Source organism: Myripristis murdjan, chromosome 19 (genome assembly GCF_902150065.1).
Source record: "Myripristis murdjan chromosome 19, fMyrMur1.1, whole genome shotgun sequence".
In the NCBI taxonomy this organism is placed as follows: Eukaryota; Metazoa; Chordata; class Actinopteri; order Holocentriformes; family Holocentridae; genus Myripristis; species Myripristis murdjan.
In genome coordinates, this window is record NC_043998.1 from 21,890,027 (window position 1) to 21,906,515 (window position 16,489).

Genomic DNA, 16,489 nt, shown 5'->3' on the forward strand with positions numbered 1-16,489 from the left:
TTCCCTCCCCACAGATGCTCAAAGTATTATAGGGAAACTGAATGTCCCAGAAAAAAAAAATCCCAAAATACTAATAATTTGTGGTCACGCTCAATAAGCATTGATAGGAGGGCTGTAAATGTATTCTCACGTGCACAGAGCCTTCATGCATTTCATCCTTTTCTGCTTCTATTTAATTCTCATCCTCATTACATGTGTTTGATTATATGAATTCACAGGTGAGCTCACAGCTGTGCTCTTTACAGTCGCAGCTGCAGCAAGAAAAGACGGCGTGTTCGCGAGTCCCGACTTTTAAAAACTGTGCGTCTCCTCTGTAGTTTTGAGGCAGAAAAAAAAGCACTGATGTTGAACAGAAAATCTTGTGGAGCACAGATGGTTGAGATTAACAGGCGAGCGGCCCTGCTGCTCTGACAGATGAAAGATTTTTATTGGTTTAGAAACTCTGTGAGGCCCCGGATGAATTATAAATGAATTATTTCCGATCCATGTCTTCCTCGCCAAGGAAGATTTTCCGCCATGATGACGAGGGATCATTTTGTCTTTGAAGCTGATAATTGGTCTTCCGGGAGGAGGGGGGGATTTTGTCTTCCTGCCACTCGAGAGCAGATTAAAGATAAAAAAAAAAAAAAAAAGATGACAGGAAAGCATTGTCACGAAATGTAGAAAGATGCCTCACAATGCAAAATCCTCATCTTGCATTGTAAGCTTAAAATTAAAAACGTAAACCCTCCGTCCCGACCAAATCTCATCCTCATGCTCTTATCTGAATTCTTTTAATCCCTTCGTCTAGGCTAATTTAATTTTTAAAAATCCCCTCTACCTCTCTACTGAGCTCTCATTTTGCCGATGTACTCTTTTTTTTTGTAAGTAAATCCAATTATGAAAGCAATCCCAAACCTCCCACACATACAATCTACTTAATATAGGTTCAACTGGCGCCTTTTCCCCCTTTTCTGTTTGTTTGGCTGCATCAATCCACCTCACACATTCACTTACCAGCGTCATGACTGAAGGCATTTCCACAGCTGCACACACGTTGTGGCCACTCTGGATGAGAACATCAACTCTAACTCTAAAGTGTAAATAGAAAAGAATAAAATAAAACAGAAAAGTTTTGTCATTGTATAATGAAATTAGGAGTGCCACTCATGATCAGTGCAATTAATAAGATAATTAAAGACAAACACACAAGCACACATCCAATAAATGTGAAAGGAAAATAGATATTATAAAAAGAGCGGCTGTTGCAGGTATAAATGTTGTATATTGCATTTAAAATGTGAATTACAAGTAAAAAGTGGCTCAGCAGATTTCTCTTTAGTGCATATATTCTGCTGGAGTTAAGGTGGGTTAAAAAAACTCTAACTGCTTTATATATCAATTTTGGAAACATTTTGCCACCTGAAATTCATTAAAGGAGCAGTTCACCCAAACACTACACACAAAAAAGGTATTTTCCCTCTTACCCTTAGGTCAATCTGTCCATCCAGATAACATCTGTGTGATTTGGTGAAGTTTCCAGTTTGTCTTCTTTCCACAACAGGGCTGGACGGGCTGGATTCTCTTGTGGAGCTCAAATGTGTTAAAAAAAATTCAACAGCAACAGCGCTTTCCAAAAACAGTGACTCAGATTCTCACTGTGATCCACAACCCTTGGGGGTGAAGAGCTTGGCTGGGAACTATTTCCTGCCAAAGAACACCAGCAAAGCCGTATCAATCCGCCCCAAAGGTGAACAAATTCAAAGTTTTGCTGGTTCTGGTTCTGTCCTCCACACAGGAACGACTCTGTAACTAAATGTTTTAAGACGGCTCCTAACTTCAGTGCCGACACGCCGGCTGATGTGTTTACGCTCCATTAAAAAAAGCCTGCATCTTAAGTCATTTAGTCATTTAGTGTTTTTCTTCAAACAAAGACAAAAAAAAAAAAAAAAAATCTGCCAGTGGGATGGATGAGATAATCCCACTTGTTTCCAGTGCAGTTTCACTTGTTTCAGGAATTTATCTGGGATCAAGAATAAATATGTAAAAATAAAGCAGAATAAGGCAGATCAGCCCACGGGGATCAAGAAAATGACACTTGATACAAGAAAACTTGTGAAGTTGATTACTGTTGCAATGAAGTGGGATTATCTCATCCCACTGGCAGATTTTTTTGGACCTTGTTTGAAGGAAAACAAGGATTCAACACTGAAGATGAGACCCAAATGACCAGAGATTATGTTTTTTGCAGTGTGAAAAAAACAAATCAAATCAAAACACAGTTTATCATTTTGATAATTATAAAATCACCTTCACACCTTTTTTCAGTCACACAAGCCGAGGCGGTGGGACAGGCGGATCGGGCTCCAAACGTCTTCCTCACCTCGTGTGGCAGGCCTGGCGCTCCATTATGCGGAGCTGATGACAGCCACAGCCAAATTGGATGAAAATCTGCAGTTGCGGCGGTTGCCAGACGCCTTGTTACGTTCACAGCGGCCCTCATTTGCTGCTGAGAGCGCTCGCTGTGAGTGGGGAGGGGAGGAGGGAGGCGGACGAGCCCATTTTTCTCAATAAGTTTATGAAACGAGACCCAGAGAGGGCCGGAGGGGAAGGTTTGTTGATGTAGGAGCATCTCCACACCTGCATTAGCTGCCCGGGCCTCCCCTCGGTGCCAGCTGTGTTGTGACAGCGAGGGAGCATCGATTTCACTGTGAAATTATCCTCAGGACGCAACATCATTTAAGACAAGGCCTCACTTTTCAATCTGTCGTCCCGCTCCCTCCTTCGTCTCTCTCGTCTCTTCCTCCCGTTTGTCTGTTTGTCTGTTTTTCTGTGATTCTTATCAGGACTAAATGAGGCCACGAGGAAATCGACGTCCTCGTTAAATAAGATTGAATTTTCCCCCGAGGATCCATAAAGCGGCTGAGTGATGACCACTGACAAGGCCTGTGTCAGACAAACATATCAAGGCCACACACAGATCTTGATGGAAGTGTCTCTCTCTCACACACACACACACACACACGCGCACACACACACACTTACTTTCGATGTTTGTGTGGTTTTGGTGCGGCTCAGTTTGTGTCTCGTCCCGTTTCAAACCTTCATGTGTAACGTGAAGGCAGCAGACGAAAACTGTGCGCCAGAGTTTGTTGCACTGATGTTTTTCAATTATAAAACTATATGGTGAATCCGTTTTTTGAATTATTGCACTGTTATAATCAAGGATAGAACTAACTAATAACATTTACTCCAGGTGCTCTATAGCTTTTGTTAAACCTGTACCATTTTTAAGCTCGGTTATTTCATGTTTATGCAAATATGTCTTGACTCCCTTACAAACGAAAATGTCGAGCTGTTTCTCTGCACGAAACAGTAACAACAAAAACAAAGTTGCTCACTGTAAATTGGCCAGTCATGGAGGCTTTTGCAACAGAAGTCAGTCAGCAAAGAAGAGAGAGCAGTAATCTGCTTTGTTTTCTTTGTGCGCTTAAGTTTGTAATTTCTAATTTTTCCAGTTCAGGGAAGCTAGTTTGAACTCTTCGAAAATTACAGCCTTTGAAAATTACATGGAAAAGATGACTCTCTTCTGAAAACTGTTACTCTCAGCCTTTTTTTTTTTTTTTTTTTTTTTTTTTTTTAAATCGCACACTTTTTACTTTTACTTGAGTGGATTTACACTGGCAATTTTTCCTCTACTTCCTCCACTTTTACAAGACTGAGTAAGATCTTGCTGTACTTTTTCCACGCCTGGTTACAGTGGTGATAATAATAATAATATCATTAAATGGGGGCAAAATTGAACAGGTATATGAAGCAAAAATGACAAACACACTGAATAAGATGTGAAAATTCCTGGTTATGGTTAGAAAATATTACATTTTTCTGGCAAAACAGTTGTCAAAGTCATTCAGTCCTCAGTGCTGCCCTGTTTACACGCCTCTGCTGTTTGGTCTGGTGTTTGGAAAGGGAACAGCCTGCTTAAAAGTTGCCGGCAGTTAATACGTTAATCTGCCAATCTACAGTACAGACAGTTGTGGAATAACTATGTCTTATCAGGAGATCCAGGAGGCTGACATCTTATAGGGTAATGACAGTGTCTGGAACCTGAAGATCAAACAACTGTCCAGCAAAAAGAGAAAACATCCCGCTTATTGAAGCTGAAAGTAGCTACGGCTCCTACCAGCTGAGGAGCTCGCTCACTAACAGCCTCCACTTTGGAAGCGCCATATTAGATTGAAGCGTTTTGATTTCAAAGTGTTTTTTACGTCACTCACCATGTGGCACACAGCGATGACGTCATATCCCAAGTGACATATCATCAGAGCAGCTCCATGCTGCTGCCAGCAGAGCGACATGGAGGACGACACAGAGGACGAAACTCCTCTCGCTTCTGGACATTTCTCCTGCTTTCGCATTGGAAAGCTGCATCACCAGCACACGTAGTTACAAACGCCTATGTCATTACCATAGCAACCCGTGAAGACAGGTTGGTCATGTTCAGACACAAATCCAATCTGATCTCTTGCAAATAACGGCGTGGACAGATCTGATTTGAGAAACAAATCCAATTTGCCGGCAGTCTGAACAAGAATTAGAGTCAGTGTAACACATGAATCTGATGCCGTGATGAACAAATGAACACAAAAACACAAAAACAACTGAGAATCGAGCTCTATTCTTCTGAGAACTGAGTGGCATTCGTCATTCCTCACCACTCCATAACAAGGTATGACTCCCTCCTCTTTGAAACGGCAATAAATAAAAAACAAATTTAATATATGCCACGTTGGCCTAACCCTAATATTTCTTCCCAGCCTACTTATGGGACACATATATGAAACCAAAGTGTGTAACAAAGTCCCTGTCTCCGCTCTGTCTCTCATAACAGCGTCCGCCGAGCGAGAGAAAAGGTCAAACAGTAATAAAGCCTCGGTGTCTCAGTGCTATCGGCTCACGGTGGAGGTGCGGAGCGGAAAGCCCGGCCCGCACTAATGACAGCGGCGGCGATGATGAGGCTCTCAGGCGGTCCGGGGTGACCCGCTGCCTGCCTCATAATGGCATCATCAGCCTGTCTTGCTGCTGTGGGACGAGCACGGACCAGGACGACAGCGCTCACGTCACTTTTATTACACTCACTATTCTTATACATGGCACTCCAGCGTCGGTGCAGGATGTTTTAGCCTAAAATACCACCGACTCTGCAAGTCATAACATCACCTCTGCAAGTGAAAACTCCACCTGAACACGTCTGCAATGACATTTTTAATAGCAGAAATGTTAATTCAAGACATCCACACTGCAGTTTTTACTAGTCATAATCCTGGGCTGACATATGCATAATGTAATTTTGACAAGTAATATGTTACCGCTCTCTCTCATTTGCAATTCAGTTTTATAAAAGTCCAATTAAGTATATCTACAATAATATTTTTAGCAGTAGAAACTGTATTTCCACATATCAGCAGCTATATTTTGATATCTCATTGCTGACTTACATAAACTACGGATATCAGCTCTTATTTTGATGAGTAAAAATTCCTGATCTACATATCCATGAATGAATTTTGACAAGAAAAAAAATATATATACATACAGTAAATACATGTAACTTAGATGTGAATGGTTGTAAAACACAATGAAGATATGAGTAGCTTCAGATTTCTAAAGTATAGTTGTAGACGTCTACGGTTCAGTTCTGGTTTGATGAAAGTTATATTACTGATATCTTGGACGTAGAATAAGAGCTAGTCAGAATATGGCAACAGATATTTGGAATTAAAATTTCTACTTGTAAAAATGTAGATATATTTAGTTGGAGGTTTTATTCTGGGAAAAAATGATAAGAGACTGAGATGTAATGATGCAAGTCAATGGAAAAAAGCGATTCATCAGAATCACCTTATGGATATTTTTCTCTGGAATTATGACCAGCCAAAACCTCTGTATCATCACTAATAAAAGTAGCACAAAATATATCTTAAAGTAGAATTTATACTAGTGGAAATGTCATTTCAGACATCTCCATTTGGAGTATTAACTTTAAAAAAAATTTGGTCGCATTTTAGTCTAAACTGACTTGCCAATTAGGAAAAACACGACAAGAGAATGAGATTCAGTGGAAGTCAGTGGAAGCATGACTCACCAAAATTACATTATGTTTGGAATTATGACCAGTCAAAACCTCTGTATTATCACTAGTAAACATTGCATTATAGATAAGATGTAAATAGATATAAATAGATTCATTTATAATTTCCACTTGCAGAAATGTTATTTCAGATGTCTCCGTTTGGAGTCTTTACTGGTAAACATTGAGTTATAATGTAAATTTGGTGATATTTTAGTCTAAGTTGGTTTGCCATATAAGTGTGCAGATGTACATACACACGAGTAGCACGCACAACAACAGTGTGTACATCAGAAGTGTTGTTGGTTTGTGTTTGTTCAGGTAAAACAGCTTGGAGGTACAGAGAGAACATATGGTGCCTTTGGTTCTCTTTTGTTACAGTCTCGGCTAATATACATCTGTGTGATGTTGTGTTCACACACACACACCCACACACACACACACACACACACCTTCCACCCCCTCTGCGGTTTCCTTGGCCAATCAAATCGTATTCAATCTCGGCGCCCCCGTCTCTCACGCCTTGTTCTGTCTCTCAGGTGCCAGGCAACATGTCTCTCCGCCTGAGGACGGATTCACACAAAGTGCAATTAAAAAAGCTGGGATCTCAGTTCCCACCGCGCTCCTGCACCTCCCCTCTCGGCTGTCAGAGGAAATCTCTTCTTCCTCGGTCACCAAGAGGGAGGAGAGCGGACGCAGCGGGCCGGACGAGCTCGACAACTTTCCTCTGGCCCTGTTCAGCCTCTTCTAACCAGAAAGGACAAACGTCTGTTTTGGATGAAGGGCTGATTTCAGCTGTTTGAATGCCTTCTGATGAATCAAATAAAGAAAATAAATAATAAATAAATGGAAAATTGGATCTAAACAACTGTAGTATTGTTGAGAAATGTCTGCAGGTCATTAAAATGTCTTGCATTTTGTAAATATCAGGCCTTAAAAGTCATAAATTCGTCTTAAATTTGAATTTATGAGGTCTTGATTTAAACATAAACATTTTTTCTATTAGTCAAGTTCTTTGCTCATTACACTTGATGATTCTGATGTTATAAAACCCTAACCCTACTGAAGCTAATCCTGCCTTCATTGACTCAGCTCGCTTTATATTGACCTGCAAAGAAGAAAATCCTTGTACCTACATGTCTCGAATTCTGTGGAAAAAGTCCTGCTTGGATTTATTACTTGGCTGTTAAATTATCAGCTCACAAAATAACCGACCATAACCCAACCTGAAGCTGAGCTCAGACTCAAAACTCAGTCGTACATTTAGTTAAAATTTCTCAAGTGCTCTCCTACTGAGCTGCAAAAAAAAAAAAAAAAAAAAAATCTCCATCTCCACAAGTGATTTATTCAGTTTTATATATCCAGTCTCTTGTTTTTCTTTTAAACCAAGTGAAAAAATACCCAAGTGGGATGAGATAATCCCACTGGTTTCCAATGCAGTTTCAGTTGTTTCAAATGTCACTTTCAAGAAAACGACACTCGATTCAAGACAAGTTGATTAGCGTTGGAAACAAGTGGGATTATCTGATGCAAGTGGCAGATTATTTACCTTGATTTGAACGCTGAATGTGAGACTGGATGACCGGTTACGGTGGAGATTTTCTGGGATGAAAGTGATTTTTCTGCAGCTGGCCACTTTTAATACGGAGAGTATTTTGTTTAATCAGCTGACAAAGCAACTCCTGTAGATAATCTGTAGATGGGAACTAACATTGGCTCCTATTGAAACGTCTCATAAAAGGAACCTGGAGGACTTTAATGCCTTGGCAGGTCTCTGCGGAGCGGGGCGATATCAAAACCTCCAAGTGTTTTAATGAGATATTTGTAATAATGTGAGATTTTTACTTCATGTAGCTCAGCTTTTCTCTTTCTTCTCATTGTTCTCTCTTTCTCTCGCAGCACCCCCCACCTCCTGTTTCTCATTTCTTTTCATTTCCCACCCTCTCTCCTTCTTCTTCTTTTTTTTTTCATGTGATGTAAGTTGTATGTAACGTCTTGCCTTCACCTGCTTCGCTAAGGGAGGCTTTACGGGGCAGCTGATTGTTAAAAGAGGTCAGAAAGGTGGCGAGGACAGATTCTGATGTTGTGTTTTTGATGAAAGCCTAGGACCGGTCAATTCAGACTTCATGGGCTGTGTGTGTCTGTCCATTGAAAGTGGCGTCTCAGTCCCGTCAACCACATTGGGGGATCATACATCTTGTCTCGGCTTACTGTCATTTTATTTGGCCGAATGAGGGGGGAGGGGTGCGTTCACATGTCAAAATATTGGACTCAGATGTGACGCTTCAGACAGCGCCTCTCCAAATCTGACAAATCTTGAAGAAATTTTAAAAAATGAAACTTGGTGCAAAAACACAAGTGACTGTGATCGGCCTAATGAGGGCAGTTTTATTAAAGATCACGATTTTAAACTTTCAACTAGTTCTCAAGAAAGTCTAGTGATTTTTGATCATTTCTTTTTTTTTTTTTTTTTTTTCTAATTCATACTGTGCCGGCTGGCTGACTAAAGGACATTCGAGAAAATGGATGCTTCTTCTTCTCTTGGGCTGTGCAATTAGTGGAGCTGCCGGCTACACTGACTCATCACCCAAAGAATAAAGCATTTTTTTTGTTGGAATAACAATAATAAAACTTCAATTGGCTTCTGCTGGACTTCTAAAGAAATCAAGATGAAAGAGGGAGCGGACATTAAAGGATAAATGCTGGTTGTTGTGTCTGTCTGTGAGTCGGTTCGTGAGTCACGGCGGCTGCAGGGTTTCATGAAGATATCTGAACTTTGATGAGCGGTGATTGTGCGAGGCCCCGGCTGTCCTCTGCAGCTGGTGGAGAGACAGCATTTTCATTATTTATCATTATTTATGTTTAAATGTGTAATTCAGCTGTTAAAGCATAATTCATTACTGTAAGAAGCTGATAATTTAAAATTATCAGCTATGAAAGTTTCCATTTTGAATAAAGTGTCATGCACTGTTTTACAGGAGCAGAATTGTTTAATTGGTTTGGTTTTTATTTTTTACTTGGTTGGTTGGTTTAGTTTTTTTTTTGTTTTTTGGTTTGTTTGTTTGTTTGTTTTGTTTTTTAATTTTTAAATTTTATACTTATTTAATTTTTATTATTTAACTGATATATTTTTTATTTTTGTTTTTATTTTATTGGTTTAGTTTTTTATATATATTTTCTATATGTTTCTATATGTTATACTTATTTAATTTTATATTTGATATATTTTTATTTTTGTTTTTATATTTTAGTTGGTTTGTTGGTTTAGTTTTTTTTATTTTTACATTTTATACTATTTAATTTTATTATTTAATTGATATTTTTTTATTTGATTTTTTTAATTGTTTGTTTTTATTTTTTTTATTATTTAGATTTTATTTTATTTTCATTTAAATAAATTTTATTTTATTTTTAAAAGGTCCTAAAACTGCCTCTCTGCCACCTGTTTATGCTGTTTGTTATTATAGCATGTTTACTATTTTATCCTTCTACGCACAGCTGTTTGTTTTTATGTCCTTTCGCCTTTGAACCTTTGCATACACTACATGTATAATAAAATATACCTGCCAAATATCTACAGAATGAAATACATATATAGAGAATAGGTGTATAATCATAATGTGTAATTTCTAATATAACGTCTATGTGGTGCCCCCTGGTGCCTGGCACTGGGCGGCAAAGGCCATCAGCACACAGCATTACAGGCTGTAAAAGAAAATTAAACCGTCATTTTACACAATTACAGCAGCCTCGTCTTCACTGGGAGGTCCTTTAACATTTACACAGAATTCACTTCAAAACTGGCAATTTATCCTGAAAAACAACTGAGATGATGGGAAAATAGCAAATACGATATTAAAAATGCGAAGTGATCCACAGTGATGCAACATGGAAAGTGAATGCAGAAAAAAAAAAAAAAAAAAAAAAAAGTCCAGCCCTGTTGAAATTGACCTTTCAGGGTTAGGCCAAATGGATTTCAGGGGCTGAGAGCAAGGCAAACAATTCAGCCAGATGGCATGTTATAAATACAATTTACATATGATCATGACTGCAATTTAAATGTAATTCATGTTGGGGAAAAAAAAGAAAAAAAAGAAAAAAAAAAAAAAAAAAACAATACCGGCTTGTACAGAAAGTGGGTCATTTTGAAGTCTATTGATGGTGGCTTGGCCTTTCCAGGGTTATTTGGTTGTTATTGTTTCTCTATCTCTTCCTCTCTCTCTCTCTCTCTCTCTCTCTCTCTCTCTCAGACACACACACACACACACACACACATACACAAATACAATGTACTGTTTCATTGCTCTTTATTATTGTCTGGCATCATTTTTATTCTCACATTTTTATTCTTTACCTTTTCTCTCTTTTCCTGAGCCACTCTCTGCCACTTTTATTTTGAAAGATGACTCACCGGCCATTTGTATCACCCAATTAGGCCCTAAACGACCAGGAGACACTGTTCAATTAAAAACGACCTGATGCGCCACAATGAAACAGCTCGATTCAACCTCTCGCCGCTGCACAGCGACATGATCTCCAGCTGCACTCCCTGCCATAAATACCCAACATTACTCTAACAGTTTTATACGAGTGGGTGGGAACGGCGGGATTATCATGCTGAGGAGAAAAGGAAGCCAAAGTAATGTGATTAAATGTAATTAAGAAAGCAATAAAGCCTGGCGCGTTGAAGTAGACCAGCCAGATCAATCAAGCTAATTGAATCATGAAGGAGCTCATGGCCTCGGGTCAGCACGTTTACTTGTTTTTTTATTATCATTATAATACATAGCATTTCTCACAAATTTGAATAAATACCACTGAATAAAATTATCATAAATATCACTGTATGGAGGATAGTCATGACATGCATATTTTCATCTCAGTGCACAAGAAATTTACAGCAATGGCTCTTTACATACAGAAGAGCACTTCAGGGAATAAAGAGCTGGTTTACAGAATATGGGGAAAAAATAGTATTTTATCACATTATTACCTTCATTCGTCTTTAATGTAAATCAGTCTGCATTCTGCGGCCTTCTTGTAACGATTCACTGAGAGTGAACCGGCATTAAAAATCATTATTTTTGTGTCTGTTCACCATTCTGTGATTTCTAACACGCGCCAGATGGCAAAGCTGAAAAAAACAGTATCAGCTTCCTCAAGGTGTTTTCAACTGTGATGCATTTCTGACAATAAACCAGTTTAGTAGATAAAGGACTTAAGGGGAAATTATTCTAATACTGACATCTACTGACCATTTTGGGAAGCTGCAGTCATTACAGTGTTTTCACATTGTGGGAAAAAAAGGAGCAAGCATCTGGTACCGACAGTCCACTTTGAGAAAGTCATCAGTCATCATAAATGGCTTCATTTTTCATAACATGCATATCAGTGTAATAGTGCAACCATACTTTACTCAAGCACAAGTGCAACCAGCAGTATTTGAAGTCAGACTTGGCTTCAGCTTGCCTCAGGTGGTTTATTTCACTGTTTTGTTTTGTTTTTTTTTGTTATTTAGTTATGGCCCAGACGTGCATCCAGGGCCGCATGCAGTGATTTGGGGCTCCTGGGCAAACGCAAACACTTTTGGACCGATGCTTTCCATACACAGCATTACCCTTGTGTCTGAGCTTGAAGGAAGAGAGGTCATCGTATTTTTCGTAGCAACACAAGTCGCAATCGATTCTCAAAAGTTCTCAAAAAACAAAAATGTTCTTGGCAGCACAGAACAAACAAGAACCAGTGCACATCACACAGTCTGTCATTACTCATTCACTGACTTGCATTTCAATAAACAAAACACACAGCTTTCCTATGTACTTTCTGTCTAGATAACATTTTGTAGCACTATGTTAGACCTGCCTGTGTGAGTAAAGCATGGAAAAACACAACTTTGACTGGTGGGTGCATTGATTCACAATAAAGGAAGAAGAAATCAACAAAGAAAATCAATATACAACATCTTTTTTTTTTTTAACTCGGCAAACATTAAGTCTGCTGAGTTAAATCAATGAACACTGACGGCCTTCTCTGTGCAAGTTACTTTGCTGCCTCGTTTCTTGTCTGTCCTGTCAGCTCTGAGCCTGTGAATAAACATCTGTTTTACAGGAGTTTGATATCCTGACTGAAGCGACTATGAAGGGTTAGCCAATTGAAATATTTAAAATAAACCGGCTGGTTGACGCATGGCTTACCTATTACTTACGCAAGTAACAAAAACACTTAAGAAAAAGCTGTTGGATGTTATTCTTGGATTAGGTATTAGCAACAGACTGTGCCATGTTTCATTAAATGAAACATCGCACAAATACTTCCAGGGTTATGAGTTCAATTCCCACTATGCTAACCCTCGTGCTGACCTTGTATGCACACATGCAAGGGTTTTTAGCTCAGAAGATATTTGGTTTCTGAATAAATGAATTAGAGATCTAAAAACACAGCCTCACTGTGCTGGAAAGAGGTGAACGCCGCATGCAACACGACCGATCAAGCGCTCTGATTTCAGCAGAGCAAACAGATCTAACAGTTTTGAAGGCTTTGAGTGGGTGTGGAGAGAGTTTGCTGACACGTTTGAGGTAGAATATCCTTTTGACTGCTGGTTTGGTTTTTGAGTTCACACGGTAGAGTTGCCCCAAGACACTCCGTGCGGTCACACAAGTGAAACGCACATTCAAATTAATTTCCATTCTACATGGATGAGTGGTGTTTGGCGGAGCGGCTTCACATTTTCCTCTTAGTGACCAGTTACAGTTTAATGAACTCTGGCAAAATTGTAACCTCAATAAACTTGCAAAGAGGTTGACGACACTTGTTTGTAGTTTTCAAATGGAGGAAACCTTTATTTTAGCAGTATCTCCCCAGTCAGTCAGTCTCATGCGTCCTCCTTACTAACAAAAACTTTAAAGCTTTAAAAAAATATTTTCCAGTCACCAAACCAACAACCGCTCCAGCTCCAATGAGCGTCTCCTGCTCATGTGTGATCACACCATTACTCCAATCAGTAGGACCGAGAATAAGCATCTTGTCCTTTCAATTAAGCTCTACCCCACATAATTTTACTGATTACTTCTCCCTCTTTGATTGAAGGTGTGTGTGAATCAGCGCAGTCGGCTGCTGTGGTGTTTGGTCTGCGGACTCTCGGCCCTCCATGGCTCATGACTGGAGACCACTGTGCTACAGGTTTCACAACGAGGAGCTAAACCACATTTCAGTCACTTGGTTTACAATAAATTAAAAAAAAAAAAAAAAAATTCACTTAATTCAAACATTCAAAAATAAAACCTTTGGTGTTGACTACATTTGGAGCTGCTACCCAATTATGGGAAGAAAAAACCCATAATTGGGCCAAAATAAATAATAAATACCCCAACCCCCCAGGGCTGTAGATACTGTATATCTCTGCATTACATATCCAAATGGAGCCTTGATCTGATTGATTGAGGTAATAAGCAGTGCATTCATATGTGATTGGCTCCAGAGTGGACGTGAGGAAAGTGTGGAGATGCTTGGGTTTGCCTGATTAGATGACGCAAACCAAAGGGGAGCTTGAGTTTTGAAATGATTGTCGCACAAGTAGCACATGAAAAAACATGAGGCGATAATTTATGAATGAAGTGTAGCCGTAGCTGATTAGGCAGGAAGTGGTGAACGACATTTACAGTGAATATCTGGGTGAATTTAGCACTTTTGCTGATTGAAATTACATGAAACTTAATGAAAAGCTGCGCAAAGGAGGTTTTTGGACAGTCTTAACGTGGAATTTCTACAAAAATAAAATAGGTCAGCTCAAGAAATTGGAATTGATTTCAAGTTCCAGTGATGACTCAGATTATTTTCAATTTACAGGACACCTAAGACTACAGCATATGGAATAATCTGACTAACCCATGGAGGTACTAAAGGCACTACCTGTTTTACATCCTCTGCTACTGCAAAGGTGCCAAACTGTCCTCCTGGTTCCCGTGTTCAGGGTCAGGATCTGGCTCCAGGGCAGTGATGGAGCAAGCGTTACCCAGCTGATACTGTTCCTTATCAGACTCGCCCCCCTGCCTTTTCACTTTAATCTTCTTATCAAACTCTGCAGTGATCTCAGCCAGGGTCCTGCCCTTGGTCTCTGGTAAGGAGAACCCCAAAAATATCACGGACATTACACAAACGCCAAAGAACGGCAGGAAGCAGAAGTTCCCCAGGCTGTTGACGATGAAGGGGAACAGCATTCCCACCACGAAGAGGCTGATCCACATGAGGGAACCGGCCACCATGTACGCCGCGGGCCGAGCCGCCTGATCAAAGATCTCAGCCGGTAAGATCCCCGTCACCCCGGCCGGGCCGATGCCAAAGCTGAGGATGTAGGCGAACACGCACGCCATGCTGAGGTAGGGCATCCCTGCCACGCCTTGGCCCTGCAGCGTTAGTGCTACGGTGAGGACGACCGCCCAGAGAGACATGAGGGTGTAGCCGCCCAATAGGAGGCACCTGCGGCCGACACGCTCGATCAGGAAGTTACTCACTATGGAGGCGGTGAGCTCAGACGCCCCCGTACCGATGACGGCATACTGGATTTTCTGCAGAGGGATCCCTGCCTTGAGGAAGATGTAGGAGGCATAGAAGTAGATGGAGTCGTTGCCGCAGAGCATCATGGCACTGCTGGCAGCCATGACCGTTTTGAGCTGGGGTCGCAGGTCATGATCCCTGAACAAGGCCAAGGGCGTCTTAGCAGCGCCAGATCCAGATTTAGAAGCAGCGGACTTTTGCTGCTGTTGCTCTTGAAGCATCTCCTCCATCTCCCACACAGGAGCCACCCCGCCTCGCAGCTTCCCCAGCGCCTGGACACAGGCCTCCTTGTCGCCCCGGTCGATAAGGAGGTACCTTGGGCTTTCGGGGAACCAAGGTAAGGTGAGCAGCTGGATCATCCCTGGTAAGGCGTTACTGGCTAGCAGGTACGGCCAGCAAGGCGCAGAGCCCAGAATCTCTGTGATTCCCACAACCTGACCCAAGAAAATCCCGAACGCAGTGAAAACGGCGGAGGAAAACGCCACTGCACCTCGGAGGTGTTTCGGGGCGCTCTCTCCAAAGTACATCGGCTGGACGTTCATACTCACCCCGGAGTTGACCCCAACGAGAAAACGAGCCAGAACGATAACCTCGAACGACTTGGCCACCCTGCTCGTCAGCACCAGCACAGCGCCGACAAACAGGAAGCAGTTGTTGAGGAGCAGCGAGCGCTTCCTCCCGAACCTGACCGCCATCGGCCCCGCCAGCAGGGACCCGACCAGACCGCCCAGTGAGAAAGCAGACACGATCAAAGTCCACACCAGGGTCACCTGCGGGGTGTCCAGGCCTGTGCCCCAGCGCTCCACGTAGGTGTCGTTGATGAAGCCCTGGATGTAGCTGGTGGGAGAGTTGATGATGGAGATGTTGTAGCCATACTGGAAGGTTCCTCCGATGGCAGCACAGCACACCGTCAGAGCCAGAGTCCTGATGTTACCTGAGCGTTTGTCCGGGTCCTCTACCTCCCTGTTACCTGTGGAGTTCATCTGGACACCAGCTGCTCCGTCTGTGAACAGAAGAGGGTTTGTCTTAGGCTTTTGTCCCCGGTGGCTTTACATCTATCTGACCTTGTCTTTCCCTGATGTCTTCTGGGGACAGAGGATGTCTCACCCTCCTATGACATGACAAGCTCCTAGAGGAGAAAAAATGCTGCCTGGCGGTTCTGAAAACTGGAGCGGCAGGTTTCTATCTATCCGCTCATCTGCAGAGTAACTTGTAATCCCACAGTACAGTCTGTCAGGCGGACCGGCATGACTCTGCAGCAAGCCAAGCAAACTGCCAGAGAGGGAAAATAACTCACTTACTGAGACTGATTTAATCAAGAAGCCGGCTGTTTTGAGGTTCTGGCACTTCCACTTATATTCCACTACATTTCCAAGAAAAATACTGCACTTCTCTCTCTACTACATTTGTTTGACGGTTGTTTCTAGTTAATTACAGGATAAAAATGACACTGAAAACTAAAAGCTCATGCAGTTTGATGCAGTTCGGCTTAAGGTTGCAGCATCAACACACTTCTTATAGCTTAATGCAAGGAAAGCATTCCTCAAAGTGGCCAGATTTAGGCTGCTTTTCATAGTGAAGTAGATGAATTCTTGCTTTTAACGCAGGAATTTGATTTTTTTTTTGCTTGTAGCACCACCAAACTGCAGGTCACAGCTGCCCCGCAAAGCTGCAAAAACACACACTCTGATTGTGAAACCAAGAAATAAATCACTAGATCAAGACAGAAATGTGTATTAAAACAAATCAGATGATATATCAGTGATGGCAAACCTTGAATGAACCCTCCGCCTGCCGGTGCGCCTGCAGAGCCGGACCGAGGGCACA

At 41.4% G+C, this 16,489-nt stretch overlaps 1 pseudogene; it reads right to left on the reverse strand.

Moving 5' to 3' along the window:
* Positions 1-13,441: 13,441 nt before the first annotated feature.
* Positions 13,442-16,478, reverse strand: LOC115378398 (solute carrier family 2, facilitated glucose transporter member 11 pseudogene; annotated as a pseudogene).
* Between the last annotated feature and the right edge of the window lie 11 nt (positions 16,479-16,489).